Genomic DNA, 17,320 nt, shown 5'->3' with positions numbered 1-17,320 from the left:
TCTGTGAAAGTGAGTTATAGTCCCACTTTTAAAATCTAATATTTTTGGGATGAGAATACATGCAGGTTTTATAAATGATTTACAAAATAGACACAAGTACGTGAAACTACATTCTATGGTTGAATTATCGAAATCGAATATGCCCCTTTTTATTAAGTCTGGTAATCTAAGAATTAGGGAACAGACACCCTAATTGACGCGAATCCTAAAGATAGATTTATTGGGCCTAACAAACCCCATCCAAAGTACCGGATGCTTTAGTACTTCGAAATTTATATCATATCCGAAGGGTGTCCCGGAATGATGGGGATATTCTTATATATGCATCTTGTTATTGTCGGTTACCAGGTGTTCACCATATGAATGATTTTTATCTCTATGTATGGGATGTGTATTGAAATATGAAATCTTGTGGTCTATTGTTACGATTTGATATATATAGGTTAAACCTATAACTCACCAACATTTTTGTTGACGTTTTAAGCATGTTTATTCTCAGGTGATTATTAAGAGCTTCCGCTGTCGCATACTTAAATAAGGACAAGATTTGGAGTCCATGCTTGTATGATATTGTGTAAAAACTGCATTCAAGAAACTTATTTTGTTGTAACATATTTGTATTGTAAACCATTATGTAATGGTCGTGTGTAAACAGGATATATTAGATTATCATTATTTGATAATCTACGTAAAGCTTTTTAAACCTTTATTGATGAAATAAAGGTTATGGTTTGTTTAAAAATGAATGCAGTCTTTGAAAAACGTCTCATATAGAGGTCAAAACCTCGCAACGAAATCAATTAATATGGAACGTTTTTAATCAATAAGAACGGGACATTTCAGATAAAAACTACTGGAATCGTCAATTTGATCAGAAACATATACACGAACGCGAATTTGTCTCAAGAACAATTGTTGACTTTTTTTAAACTAAACTTTGACTTCAAAATTCAAGATCGATATAAAGATTTGAGAGTTGAGATTTTGCAGATAGATTCAAAGAAAGATTTCTAACCTTTCTGCATTTTTAGATTTTGAAACTTTATTCGAAATTGAATTAAGAGAAAAAAAAAATTGGAACGTGCAGAGAAGAAGAAAAAAAAAATATCGCTGTGCTCTTTAATCCCATTGGATTTCCTTTTTATTTGATTTGCAATTATACATAATCATGTTGTAATAATAGAGATCGGTTGATAAAAAATGGAGAAAATGTCAACACAGGTTCACGAGTTGGGAGCAGGAAAGAAACAAAAAAAATAATAATAATAGAGATAAAGGATACAGAGGTCACGCGTATAATATAGATCCCTACTGTTTTTTTTTAATTAATAATAATAATATATAATAACAATACTATTAATATCTAATAATATTAATAAAATTAATAATAATGATAAATATAATATTAATGATAATAATAATTGTAAAAATGATAATAATAATATAATAATAATAATAATAATAATACCATACTAATTATGATAATATTAATATTTTATCGATAATAATAATATTAGTAATAATAATCTAATTTATACATCCAATTTCATCTTTATATGATATAAAGTGATATTATGAATACAAATATTGATATTTGACGATACAAATAACATTACTACAACAACTATATTTGTATTTAAATTTAATTTATTAATATCATCTATTATTATGTAATATTTAATAATTATGTAATATGTATTGTAACATATACTGAATATTATATATTTATGCATTTTAATATAAATATATTATAATATTTATTTACATACTAATTATATTATACTTATGTATGTAATTATGAAAAATATAAATTTTTTATATATGTAAGTATTATATATATTTATTAAAATAGTACATTATTTCATCATAGATATATTATAAATATAAATTTCTACATATACATAATATAATAATTATGTATAAAATCATATATATATAGTTATATTTATGTATATATGTATACTACCATATATATAAAATCATGTTTTAAATGTTGAGTAGATGATTAATTATGTATATTAAACAATTAACTACAAAGTATAACATTGTACATTTAATATTTTGATAACGTTGGTAAAATATGTTTGAATCATTTATATACAATATACTATATATATTCAAAATGAAAATCTTTAGTTATTAAATGTTATCTTTTATAATAACAAAATTACTTAATAGTTCATTAATACTAATATAATTAGTTTTATATATAATTATTTATATTTACATTCTTAGTTACAATTAAAGGTTCGTGAATCGTCGGAAATAGTTAAAGGTCAAATGTTATCATGAAATAGTTCAAACATAATGAGACTTGGTTTAATAGACTTTGCTTATCGAGTCGAATCATATAAGATTATGTTTAAATTTGGTCGAAAATTCCCGGGTCATCACAGTACCTACCCGTTAAAGAAATTTCGTCCCGAAATTTGAGTGAGGTCGTCATAGCTAACAATAAATATGTTTTCATGACGAATATGAGTTGATAACTTGAGTTTTATCATCATTGAGTAATATGGATAAAAATAATTCGATTATTCGAAGAGTGCAAATGAAGCTATTCACAAAAGGATGAAATGAGAAACAAAGATTTGTTTTTAACTTTTGACGTAGTCAGGTTTGAATTTAGAAAATAAGGCGCGTCTTAACTTTTGACATTGCCTTGGTTGAATTCCGGAATTTAAGGGATTTAAAGAAAATCTTGAAGATCTATAAAATCTGATTCTTCGGGATTTATGGAAATTAAGATCTCTTTAATTAAATACAGTGATCTGCCCCGATTACTACGTCTGATATTTCCAGTATAAATTAAGCTCTTCCTTTCCATTATTCTCACCATTCTTATACTTTCTTTCTTAGTTCATACATCCAAAAGATTCTGAAAATGATTAATCCAGTTCTGATCCTTGTCCTCATCCTTACTATCGCAACAATCATTCTCCTTTTCCAACTTCCACCAGAGGAATCTGCTTTCTTCTACTTCGCCCTCGGGATTATAATGTTTTTAATTCTCCCGTGTCTTTATGTTGCGATAAACATTGATATACACGGTTTGTAATTTATGTGTTGTTATCGGACTTTATATTCTCCCTTATATTTCAAAGCTCTATGCTTTTGTTTTCTCTTCCCGACTTCAAGTCAAGCGAATAATGGTCCAGAATTTATAGATATAGAGTTTCGAATGATTATAATGTTCTAAGCATGAAGGAACGTGATAGCACGATTTGATTTTCAAATTTATCAACATCACGGAAGATAGAACCATCAAGAATACATTTTCTTGATTTGTTACGGAGTTAAGTAGGATGAAAGAGTTATGTAACATGGCACATGATGACGTTATGATCTGTGAATCATCACGTTTCATTTAGAAACTCAGCATGACTTACTGTAATATAATCACGTTGATCAAGTGTCATTATATTATACTAACTCATGCATCAGTTCCCATCATTACTACAATAACATTCATATTTTAAGCTTGAAAATTTACAGAATATAGAAACTATAGTTTCTATATGATGTAATACTGATAGCACGAAAAGATTAATGATTTCAGATAAGAATAGTTATAAAAATATCTCCAGAAATATGGAGGATATTTATAATGAAAGGTACGATAATATCTCAGAATATCTAAGATCAGAGGATGATAGAAACTATTGTCTGCAAGGGTTTAGAGTAAGGAGCAAGTTATTCACTATAGACTTTAGCAGACATTGAATTATTTGGATTCTTTGAAGTCAAACTTATTCTTTGTGATTTATCCACGGCTTTCTTCATAGTTTCGCATAATCTGCTTTTCGGTACTATATTTTCTATTGAATGTTTCCAATATATTGATACACAGGAAGCACGAAGAGGTATATAATTTCGGACGAGAATATTTATGAAAATATCCTCAGAAATATCAAAGATATTGATGATGATATTTTGGAATTTCTAAGTTCGACGGTTGATGGAGAAAGATTTTCCGCAAGATTTTAACATGACTTCGGAGCAAGATATTCTCTAAAGATTTCAACGGATCCAGAATTACCTGAATCCTTTGAATATAGGATTTGGTCCTTGTATTTGTCCTTGGTCTCCTTCATGGGTAACTCAATATGTTTTTCAATACCCAATTTTCTATCGAGCGTTCCTAACACTCCTTTCTTTATCATCAAACTTTTGTCCGTTTAGACCATCTACCATTTTTCCGTTTCCTCTGCATTTAATGCTATGATATCTGAATCATCGGTTATTAATCCGAGGTGGTTTCAGGAGAATTGTGTTTTTAGGTGATTAAACGCTGATGGTAATATGATGGAATATGAAAGGTTACCTGGTAACAATAAAAGAGCACGCGTATATATAAACGTTATAATAAGGTTGTTTCGTACGAAAAGTCGAAGTTGACTTGTTGGAGCTGTGACAAAATTGGCTAATTTTGAAAAGGGATCGCAAAGTTGTTTTTGTTAATAAATGCCAAAGGATCTGACGCGGCTATGTGTTGAACTTTTACTCAATTGCCGAGAGTTTCTCAGGTACATAACTATATGCGTAAATCTTTTCTTTCGTAGATGAAGTGCGGTTGATTCATCCTATCGATTGAGGTGTTTTCAAGAATCATGAAAGGTTTGAACGCAGAATGTAATCGTGAAGATACAAATGAGGTTTAAGACGAAATCAATTTTTTTTGTTTTGTTCCAAGAACCGACGCTGCAGTAGGCCTTTAGTATTTTTTTTTTATTATTTTAGAACCCAAATTATTATTTTTTCTGTAATGTTTTGAAGCTTTAAAGGGAACCCCGATTTTTTTTTTTTTTTTTTTGGTTATTGATGTTTTGTTGAATCCATGAGACTTGTGGAGAAGAAGAGGAATAGAAGAAAAACAGTTTATATATAAAATTTAAATTCGATATTAGTACAGAGAATCAGAATTGGTGGGATGGTCGAGAGTGTTTGCGTGTGAGCATGTGGTCACGAGATCGAGTCCAGAGGACGGTAGTTTCTTTCTTTTTTTTTTGAAACTCTTTTCATGTGAGGTAGTTTTCTTTTCTAATTTTATTATTGTTATTATATATTAATTATTATTAGTATTATTATTATTATTGTGATTGTTTTGATTGTTATTGTTATTGTTATTATTAGTATCATACTTGTTATCATATTTGAAAGTATTATAGACATTACTATTATTATTATGATAGGTATTAATAATATTATTATTAGTAATAAACTTATCATTTTAGTATTTTATCATCATTAGGATTATGATTATGATTATCATTATTATTATTATGAAGGAAATAAAAATATATTATTATCATCAATATTAGAATTTGTACCGGTTTATAAATAATAGTATCATCAGTACATTTACAATTAATAATATCATATTTATCAGTATCATCATTAATATTTACTAGTATTATTATGATTATCATTTATCATTTTATAAATATTAGAACCCTTATTATTAACATAAGTATGGTATTAGTATTAATATTATTTTAGAGTTATTATTATTAGTATCATTAACAGTTATCATTTTCATTTTTTTTACTATTAGTATTATCATTATTAATAAAATTATTATTATTATTAGTAAATCATTATTATCTAAATTATTATTTTAACAAATAAATCTTTTGTACACTATATATATACTTATGGTATATACTAGGATTGTATTAATAATTCACATAACAAACTAATAAAATTTCATAAATACAATACTAACCACAAATATATGTATATAAATATATTAATGTCACTATTTATATAAACGTAAATCATTATAGATATATATACATAAAATAGATATATATATATATATATATATATATATATATATATATATATATATATATATATATAAAATATAACTTAAAATATAATATAAGTATACGTTTTAAAATAAAGGTTAGAATAAATTCTACAAAACTATAATATATAAATAATACATATTAATAAATGAAATTTTGTAACTTACATTATACGTATTAATATATACACAATTGATATAGGTTCGTGAATCCGAGGCCAACCCTGCATTGTTCAATGACGTCATATGTATTTTTACTACAAAATACAGTATCGTGAGTTTCATTTGCCTTTTTACCCTTTATATTTTTGGGCTGAGAATACATGCGCAACTTTTATAACTGTTTTACGAAATTGACACAAGTACGTGAAACTACATTCTATGGTTGGATTATCGAAGTCGAATATGCCCCTTTTTATTAAGTCTGGTAATCTAAGAATTAGGGAACAGACACCCTAATTGACGCGAATCCTAAAGATAGATCTATCGGGCCCAACAAGCCCCATCCAAAGTACCGGATGTTTTAGTACTTCGAAATTTATATCATGTCCGAAGGAGGATCCCGGAATGATGGGGATATTCTTATATATACATATTGTTAATGTCGGTTACCAGGTGTTCAATCCATATGAATGATATTTTTGTCTCTATGCATGGGACGTATGTTTATGAGAAATGGAAATCTGAAATCTTGTGGTCTATTAAAATGATGGAAACGATTGTTTAAGTTAAACTAATGAACTCACCAACCTTTTGGTTGACACTTTAAAGCATGTTTATTCTCAGGTACGAAAGAAATCTTCCGCTGTGTATTTGCTCATTTTATAGATATTACTTGGAGTCATTCATGGCATATTTCAAAAGACGTTGCATTCGAGTCGTCGAGTTCATCAAGATTATTATCAAGTCAATTATAGTTGGATATATTATGAAATGGTATATATTAATTGATTTCGTTGCGAGGTTTTGACCTCTATATGAGACGTTTTTCAAAGACTGCATTCATTTTTAAAACAAACCATAACCTTTATTTCATAGATAAAGGTTTTAAAAAGCTTTACGTAGATTATCAAATAATGATAATCTAAAATATCCTGTTTACACACGACCATTACATAATGGTTTACAATACAAATATGTTACAACAAAATAAGTTTCTTGAATGCAGTTTTTACACAATATCATACAAGCATGGACTCCAAATCTCGTCCTTATTTAAGTATGCGACAGCGGAAGCTCTTAATAATCACCTGAGAATAAACATGCTTAAAACGTCAACAAAAATGTTGGTGAGTTATAGGTTTAACCTATATATATCAAATCATAATAATAGACCACAAGAGTTCATATTTCAATACACATCCCATACATAGAGATAAAAATCATTCATATGGTGAACACCTGGTAACCGACATTAACAAGATGCATATATAAGAATATCCCCATCATTCCGGGACACCCTTCGGATATGATATAAATTTCGAAGTACTAAAGCATCCGGTACTTTGGATGGGGTTTGTTAGGCCCAATAGATCTATCTTTAGGATTCGCGTCAATTAGGGTGTCTGTTCCCTAATTCTTAGATTACCAGACTTAATAAAAAGGGGCATATTCGATTTTGATAATTCAACCATAGAATGTAGTTTCACGTACTTGTGTCTATTTTGTAAACCATTTATAAAACCTGCATGTATTCTCATCCCAAAAATATTAGATTTTAAAAGTGGGACTATAACTCACTTTAACAGATTTTTACTTCGTCGGGAAGTAAGACTTGGCCACTGGTTAATTCACGAACCTATAACAATATATACATATATATCAAAGTATGTTCAAAATATATTTACAACACTTTTAATATATTTTGATTTTTTAAGTTTATTAAGTCAGCTGTCCTCGTTAGTAACCTACAACTAGTTGTCCACAGTTAGATGTGCAGAAATAAATCGATAAATATTATCTTGAATCAATCCACGACCCAGTGTATACGTATCTCAGTATTGATCACAACTCAAACTATATATATTTTGGAATCAACCTCAACCCTGTATAGCTAACTCCAACATTCACATATAGAGTGTCTATGGTTGTTCCGAAATATATATAGATGTGTCGACATGATAGGTCGAAACATTGTATACGTGTCTATGGTATCTCAAGATTACATAATATACAATACAAGTTGATTAAGTTATGGTTGGAATAGATTTGTTACCAATTTTCACGTAGCTAAAATGAGAAAAATTATCCAATCTTGTTTTACCCATAACTTCTTCATTTTAAATCCGTTTTGAGTGAATCAAATTGCTATGGTTTCATATTGAACTCTATTTTATGAATCTAAACAGAAAAGTATAGGTTTATAGTCGGAAAAATAAGTTACAAGTTATTTTTGTAAAGGTAGTCATTTCAGTCGAAAGAACGACGTCTAGATGACCATTTTAGAAAACATACTTCCACTTTGAGTTTAATCATAATTTTTGGATATAGTTTCATGTTCATAATAAAAATCATTTTCTCAGAATAACAACTTTAAAATCAAAGTTTATCATAGTTTTTAATTAACTAACCCAAAACAGCCCGCGGTGTTACTACGACGGCGTAAATCCGGTTTTACGGTGTTTTTCGTGTTTCCAGGTTTTAAATCATTAAGTTAGCATATCATATAGATATAGAACATGTGTTTAGTTGATTTTAAAAGTCAAGTTAGAAGGATTAACTTTTGTTTGCGAACAAGTTTAGAATTAACTAAACTATGTTCTAGTGAATACAAGTTTAAACCTTCGAATAAGATAGCTTTATATGTATAAATTGAATGATGTTATGAACATCATTACTGCCTTAAGTTCCTTGGATAAACCTACTGGAAAAGAGAAAAATGGATCTAGCTTCAATGGATCCTTGGATGGCTCGAAGTTCTTGAAGCAGAATCATGACACGAAAACAAGTTCAAGTAAGATCATCACTTGAAATAAGATTGTTATAGTTATAGAAATTGAACCAAAGTTTGAATATGATTATTACCTTGTATTAGAATGATAACCTACTGTAAGAAACAAAGATTTCTTGAGGTTGGATGATCACCTTACAAGATTGGAAGTGAGCTAGCAAACTTGAAAGTATTCTTGATTTTATGAAACTATAACTTTTGGAATTTATGAAGAACACTTAGAACTTGAAGATAGAACTTGAGAGAGATCAATTAGATGAAGAAAATTGAAGAATGAAAGTGTTTGTAGGTGTTTTTGGTCGTTGGTGTATGGATTAGATATAAAGGATATGTAATTTTGTTTTCATGTAAATAAGTCATGAATGATTACTCATATTTTTGTAATTTTATGAGATATTTCATGCTAGTTGCCAAATGATGGTTCCCACATGTGTTAGGTGACTCACATGGGCTGCTAAGAGCTGATCATTGGAGTGTATATACCAATAGTACATACATCTAAAAGCTGTGTATTGTACGAGTACGAATACGGGTGCATACGAGTAGAATTGTTGATGAAACTGAACGAGGATGTAATTGTAAGCATTTTTGTTAAGTAGAAGTATTTTGATAAGTGTATTGAAGTCTTTCAAAAGTGTATAAATACATATTAAAACACTACATGTATATACATTTTAACTGAGTCGTTAAGTCATCGTTAGTCGTTACATGTAAGTGTTGTTTTGAAACCTTTAGGTTAACGATCTTGTTAAATGTTGTTAACCCAATGTTTATAATATCAAATGAGATTTTAAATTATTATATTATCATGATATTATCATGTATGAATATCTCTTAATATGATATATATACATTAAATGTCTTTACAACGATAATCGTTACATATATGTCTCGTTTAAAAATCATTAAGTTAGTAGTCTTGTTTTTACATATGTAGTTCATTGTTAATATACTTAATGATATGTTTACTTATCATAGTATCATGTTAACTATATATATATCCATATATATGTCATCATATAGTTTTTACAAGTTTTAACGTTCGTGAATCACCGGTCAACTTGGGTGGTCAATTGTCTATATGAAACATATTTCAATTAATCAAGTCTTAACAAGTTTGATTGCTTAACATGTTGGAAACATTTAATCATGTAAATATCAATCTCAATTAATATATATAAACATGGAAAAGTTCGGGTCACTACAGTACCTACCCGTTAAATAAATTTCGTCCCGCCTCCATACAACAGGCATGTAGAATGGCTCACAAACTCGTGAACCAAATTGAAGAAAGAATTAAAGAACAGACTGCTGAAGAGGCCAATGTGAAGCAAGTAAAAAGAAAGTGGGAGGAAAACGGTGATAAGAATCACCAATACAACAACAACAGCAATTACAACAATAATCGCAACAATTATCCCAACAATCGCAACATCAATCGCAACTACAACAAACGGCCCAACAACAACAACAACAACAACAACAACAGCAACTACAACAATCATCCCAACAACAATAATAACCGCAACAACAACAACAATCAGAAGCAGCTATGCCAAAGGTGTGAAAAGAATCACTCGGGGTTCTGCACCAAATTTTGCAACAAGTGTAAAAGAAATGGTCATAGCGCGGCGAAGTGTGAGGTCTACGGACCAGGGGTTAATAGAACGAAAGGAACAAATGGTGTCGGAACGAGTAATGGCGGAGCAAGTAGTGTCGGAGCAAGTTATGCCAATGTAGTTTGTTATAAATGTGGAAAACCAGGCCACATTATTAGAAATTGCCCGAACCAGGAGAACACGAATGGACAAGGCCGTGGAAGAGTTTTCAATATTAATGCGGCAGAGGCACAGGAAGACCCGGAGCTTGTTACGGGTACGTTTCTTATTGACAATAAATCTGCTTACGTTTTATTTGATTCGGGTGCGGATAGAAGCTATATGAGTAGACATTTTTGTGCTAAATTAAGTTGTCCATTGACGCCTTTGGATAGTAAATTTTTACTCGAATTAGCAAATGGTAAATTAATTTCAGCAGATAATATATGTCGGAATCGAGAAATTAAACTGGTTAGCGAAACATTTAAGATTGATTTGATACCAGTAGAGTTAGGAAGTTTTGATGTGATAATCGGTATGGACTGGTTGAAAGAAGTGAAAGCGGAGATCGTTTGTTACAAAAATGCAATTCGCATTATACGAGAAAAAGGAAAACCCTTAATGGTGTACGGAGAAAAGGGCAACACGAAGCTACATCTTATTAGTAATTTGAAGGCACAAAAACTAATAAGAAAAGGTTGCTATGCTGTTCTAGCACACGTCGAGAAAGTACAAACTGAAGAAAAGAGCATCAATGATGTTCCCGTAGCAAAAGAATTTCCTGATGTATTTCCGAAAGAATTACCGGGATTACCCCCACATCGATCCGTTGAATTTCAAATAGATCTTGTACCAGGAGCTGCACCAATAGCTCGTGCTCCTTACAGACTCGCACCCAGCGAGATGAAAGAACTACAAAGCCAATTACAAGAACTTTTAGAGCGTGGTTTCATTCGACCAAGCACATCACCGTGGGGAGCTCCTGTTTTGTTTGTCAAGAAGAAAGATGGTACATTCAGGTTGTGTATCGACTACCGAGAGTTGAACAAACTTACCATCAAGAACCGTTACCCACTACCGAGAATCGATGACTTATTTGATCAACTACAAGGCTCGTCTGTTTATTCAAAGATTGACTTACGTTCCGGGTATCATCAAATGCGGGTGAAAGAAGATGATATTCCAAAGACTGCTTTCAGGACACGTTACGGTCATTACGAGTTTATGGTCATGCCGTTTGGTTTAACTAATGCACCAGCTGTGTTCATGGACCTTATGAACCGAGTGTGTGGACCATACCTTGACAAGTTTGTCATTGTTTTCATTGATGACATACTTATTTACTCAAAGAATGACCAAGAACACGGTGAACATTTGAGAAAGGTGTTAGAAGTATTGAGGAAGGAAGAATTGTACGCTAAGTTTTCAAAGTGTGCATTTTGGTTGGAAGAAGTTCAATTCCTCGGTCACATAGTGAACAAAGAAGGTATTAAGGTGGATCCGGCAAAGATAGAAACTGTTGAAAAGTGGGAAACCCCGAAAACTCCGAAACACATACGCCAGTTTTTAGGACTAGCTGGTTACTACAGAAGGTTCATCCAAGACTTTTCCAGAATAGCAAAACCCTTGACTGCATTAACGCATAAAGGGAAGAAATTTGAATGGAATGATGAACAAGAGAAAGCGTTTCAGTTATTGAAGAAAAAGCTAACTACGGCACCTATATTGTCATTGCCTGAAGGGAATGATGATTTTGTGATTTATTGTGATGCATCAAAGCAAGGTCTCGGTTGTGTATTAATGCAACGAACGAAGGTGATTGCTTATGCGTCTAGACAATTGAAGATTCACGAACAAAATTATACGACGCATGATTTGGAATTAGGCGCGGTTGTTTTTGCATTAAAGACTTGGAGGCACTACTTATATGGGGTCAAAAGTATTATATATACCGACCACAAAAGTCTTCAACACATATTTAATCAGAAACAACTGAATATGAGGCAGCGTAGGTGGATTGAATTATTGAATGATTACGACTTTGAGATTCGTTACCACCCGGGGAAGGCAAATGTGGTAGCCGATGCCTTGAGCAGGAAGGACAGAGAACCCATTCGAGTAAAATCTATGAATATAATGATTCATAATAACATTACTACTCAAATAAAGGAGGCGCAACAAGGAGTTTTAAAAGAGGGAAATTTAAAGGATGAAATACCCAAAGGATCGGAGAAGCATCTTAATATTTGGGAAGACGGAACCCGGTATAGGGCTGAAAGGATTTGGGTACCAAAATTTGGAGATATGAGAGAAATGGTACTTAGAGAAGCTCATAAAACCAGATACTCAATACATCCTGGAACGGGGAAGATGTACAAGGATCTCAAGAAACATTTTTGGTGGCCGGGTATGAAAACCGATGTTGCTAAATACGTAGGAGAATGTTTGACGTGTTCTAAGGTCAAAGCTGAGCATCAGAAACCATCAGGTCTACTTCAACAACCCGAAATCCCGGAATGGAAATGGGAAAACATTACCATGGATTTCATCACTAAATTGCCAAGGACTGCAAGTGGTTTTGATACTATTTGGGTAATAGTTGACCGTCTCACCAAATCAGCACACTTTTTGCCAATAAGAGAAGATGACAAGATGGAGAAGTTAGCACGACTGTATTTGAAGGAAGTCATCTCCAGACATGGAATACCAATCTCTATTATCTCTGATAGGGATGGCAGATTTATTTCAAGATTCTGGCAGACATTACAGCAAGCATTAGGAACTCGTCTAGACATGAGTACTGCCTATCATCCACAAACTGATGGGCAGAGCGAAAGGACGATACAAACGCTTGAAGACATGCTACGAGCATGTGTTATTGATTTCGGAAACAGTTGGGATCGACATCTACCGTTAGCAGAATTTTCCTACAACAACAGCTACCATTCAAGCATTGAGATGGCGCCGTTTGAAGCACTTTATGGTAGAAAGTGCAGGTCTCCGATTTGTTGGAGTGAAGTGGGGGATAGACAGATTACGGGTCCAGAGATTATACAAGAAACTACCGAGAAGATCATCCAAATTCAACAACGGTTGAAAACCGCCCAGAGTCGACAAAAGAGCTACGCTGACATTAAAAGAAAAGATATAGAATTTAAAATTGGAGAGATGGTCATGCTTAAAGTTGCACCTTGGAAAGGCGTTGTTCGATTTGGTAAACGAGGGAAATTAAATCCAAGGTATATTGGACCATTCAAGATTATTGATCGTGTCGGACCAGTAGCTTACCGACTAGAGTTACCTCAACAACTCGCGGCTGTACATAACACTTTCCACGTCTCGAATTTAAAGAAATGTTTTGCTAAAGAAGATCTCACTATTCCGTTAGATGAAATCCAAATCAACGAAAAACTTCAATTCATCGAAGAACCCGTCGAAATAATGGATCGTGAGGTTAAAAGACTTAAGCAAAACAAGATACCAATTGTTAAGGTTCGATGGAATGCTCGTAGAGGACCCGAGTTCACCTGGGAGCGTGAAGATCAGATGAAGAAGAAATACCCGCATCTATTTCCAGAAGATTCGTCAACACCTTCAACAGCTTAAAATTTCGGGACGAAATTTATTTAACGGGTAGGTACTGTAGTGACCCGAACTTTTCCATGTTTATATATATTAATTGAGATTGATATTTACATGATTAAATGTTTCCAACATGTTAAGCAATCAAACTTGTTAAGACTTGATTAATTGAAATATGTTTCATATAGACAATTGACCACCCAAGTTGACCGGTGATTCACGAACGTTAAAACTTGTAAAAACTATATGATGACATATATATGGATATATATATAGTTAACATGATACTATGATAAGTAAACATATCATTAAGTATATTAACAATGAACTACATATGTAAAAACAAGACTACTAACTTAATGATTTTTAAACGAGACATATATGTAACGATTATCGTTGTAAAGACATTTAATGTATATATATCATATTAAGAGATATTCATACATGATAATATCATGATAATATAATAATTTAAAATCTCATTTGATATTATAAACATTGGGTTAACAACATTTAACAAGATCGTTAACCTAAAGGTTTCAAAACAACACTTACATGTAACGACTAACGATGACTTAACGACTCAGTTAAAATGTATATACATGTAGTGTTTTAATATGTATTTATACACTTTTGAAAGACTTCAATACACTTATCAAAATACTTCTACTTAACAAAAATGCTTACAATTACATCCTCGTTCAGTTTCATCAACAATTCTACTCGTATGCACCCGTATTCGTACTCGTACAATACACAGCTTTTAGATGTATGTACTATTGGTATATACACTCCAATGATCAGCTCTTAGCAGCCCATGTGAGTCACCTAACACATGTGGGAACCATCATTTGGCAACTAGCATGAAATATCTCATAAAATTACAAAAATATGAGTAATCATTCATGACTTATTTACATGAAAACAAAATTACATATCCTTTATATCTAATCCATACACCAACGACCAAAAACACCTACAAACACTTTCATTCTTCAATTTTCTTCATCTAATTGATCTCTCTCAAGTTCTATCTTCAAGTTCTAAGTGTTCTTCATAAATTCCAAAAGTTATAGTTTCATAAAATCAAGAATACTTTCAAGTTTGCTAGCTCACTTCCAATCTTGTAAGGTGATCATCCAACCTCAAGAAATCTTTGTTTCTTACAGTAGGTTATCATTCTAATACAAGGTAATAATCATATTCAAACTTTGGTTCAATTTCTATAACTATAACAATCTTATTTCAAGTGATGATCTTACTTGAACTTGTTTTCGTGTCATGATTCTGCTTCAAGAACTTCGAGCCATCCAAGGATCCATTGAAGCTAGATCCATTTTTCTCTTTTCCAGTAGGTTTATCCAAGGAACTTAAGGCAGTAATGATGTTCATAACATCATTCAATTTATACATATAAAGCTATCTTATTCGAAGGTTTAAACTTGTATTCACTAGAACATAGTTTAGTTAATTCTAAACTTGTTCGCAAACAAAAGTTAATCCTTCTAACTTGACTTTTAAAATCAACTAAACACATGTTCTATATCTATATGATATGCTAACTTAATGATTTAAAACCTGGAAACACGAAAAACACCGTAAAACCGGATTTACGCCGTCGTAGTAACACCGCGGGCTGTTTTGGGTTAGTTAATTAAAAACTATGATAAACTTTGATTTTAAAGTTGTTATTCTGAGAAAATGATTTTTATTATGAACATGAAACTATATCCAAAAATTATGATTAAACTCAAAGTGGAAGTATGTTTTCTAAAATGGTCATCTAGACGTCGTTCTTTCGACTGAAATGACTACCTTTACAAAAATAACTTGTAACTTATTTTTCCGACTATAAACCTATACTTTTCTGTTTAGATTCATAAAATAGAGTTCAATATGAAACCATAGCAATTTGATTCACTCAAAACGGATTTAAAATGAAGAAGTTATGGGTAAAACAAGATTGGATAATTTTTCTCATTTTAGCTACGTGAAAATTGGTAACAAATCTATTCCAACCATAACTTAATCAACTTGTATTGTATATTATGTAATCTTGAGATACCATAGACACGTATACAATGTTTCGACCTATCATGTCGACACATCTATATATATTTCGGAACAACCATAGACACTCTATATGTGAATGTTGGAGTTAGCTATACAGGGTTGAGGTTGATTCCAAAATATATATAGTTTGAGTTGTGATCAATACTGAGATACGTATACACTGGGTCGTGGATTGATTCAAGATAATATTTATCGATTTATTTCTGCACATCTAACTGTGGACAACTAGTTGTAGGTTACTAACGAGGACAGCTGACTTAATAAACTTAAAAAATCAAAATATATTAAAAGTGTTGTAAATATATTTTGAACATACTTTGATATATATGTATATATTGTTATAGGTTCGTGAATTAACCAGTGGCCAAGTCTTACTTCCCGACGAAGTAAAAATCTGTTAAAGTGAGTTATAGTCCCACTTTTAAAATCTAATATTTTTGGGATGAGAATACATGCAGGTTTTATAAATGGTTTACAAAATAGACACAAGTACGTGAAACTACATTCTATGGTTGAATTATCAAAATCGAATATGCCCCTTTTTATTAAGTCTGGTAATCTAAGAATTAGGGAACAGACACCCTAATTGACGCGAATCCTAAAGATAGATCTATTGGGCCTAACAAACCCCATCCAAAGTACCGGATGCTTTAGTACTTCGAAATTTATATCATATCCGAAGGGTGTCCCGGAATGATGGGGATATTCTTATATATGCATCTTGTTAATGTCGGTTACCAGGTGTTCACCATATGAATGATTTTTATCTCTATGTATGGGATGTGTATTGAAATATGAACTCTTGTGGTCTATTATTATGATTTGATATATATAGGTTAAACCTATAACTCACCAACATTTTTGTTGACGTTTTAAGCATGTTTATTCTCAGGTGATTATTAAGAGCTTCCGCTGTCGCATACTTAAATAAGGACGAGATTTGGAGTCCATGCTTGTATGATATTGTGTAAAAACTGCATTCAAGAAACTTATTTTGTTGTAACATATTTGTATTGTAAACCATTATGTAATGGTCGTGTGTAAACAGGATATTTTAGATTATCATTATTTGATAATCTACGTAAAGCTTTTTAAAACCTTTATCTATGAAATAAAGGTTATGGTTTGTTTTAAAAATGAATGCAGTCTTTGAAAAACGTCTCATATAGAGGTCAAAACCTCGCAACGAAATCAATTAATATGGAACGTTTTTAATCAATAAGAACGGGACATTTCAGTTGGTATCAGAGCTAACTACAACAAAACTAAAGGATTATGATTATTATTATCATTATTAGTCCCATAAAC

This window comes from Rutidosis leptorrhynchoides, chromosome 4, assembly GCF_046630445.1.
Source record: "Rutidosis leptorrhynchoides isolate AG116_Rl617_1_P2 chromosome 4, CSIRO_AGI_Rlap_v1, whole genome shotgun sequence".
Classification (NCBI taxonomy): Eukaryota; Viridiplantae; Streptophyta; class Magnoliopsida; order Asterales; family Asteraceae; genus Rutidosis; species Rutidosis leptorrhynchoides.
The sequence above is the reverse complement of the archived record's forward strand: the minus strand, read 5'-3'. Positions refer to the sequence as shown.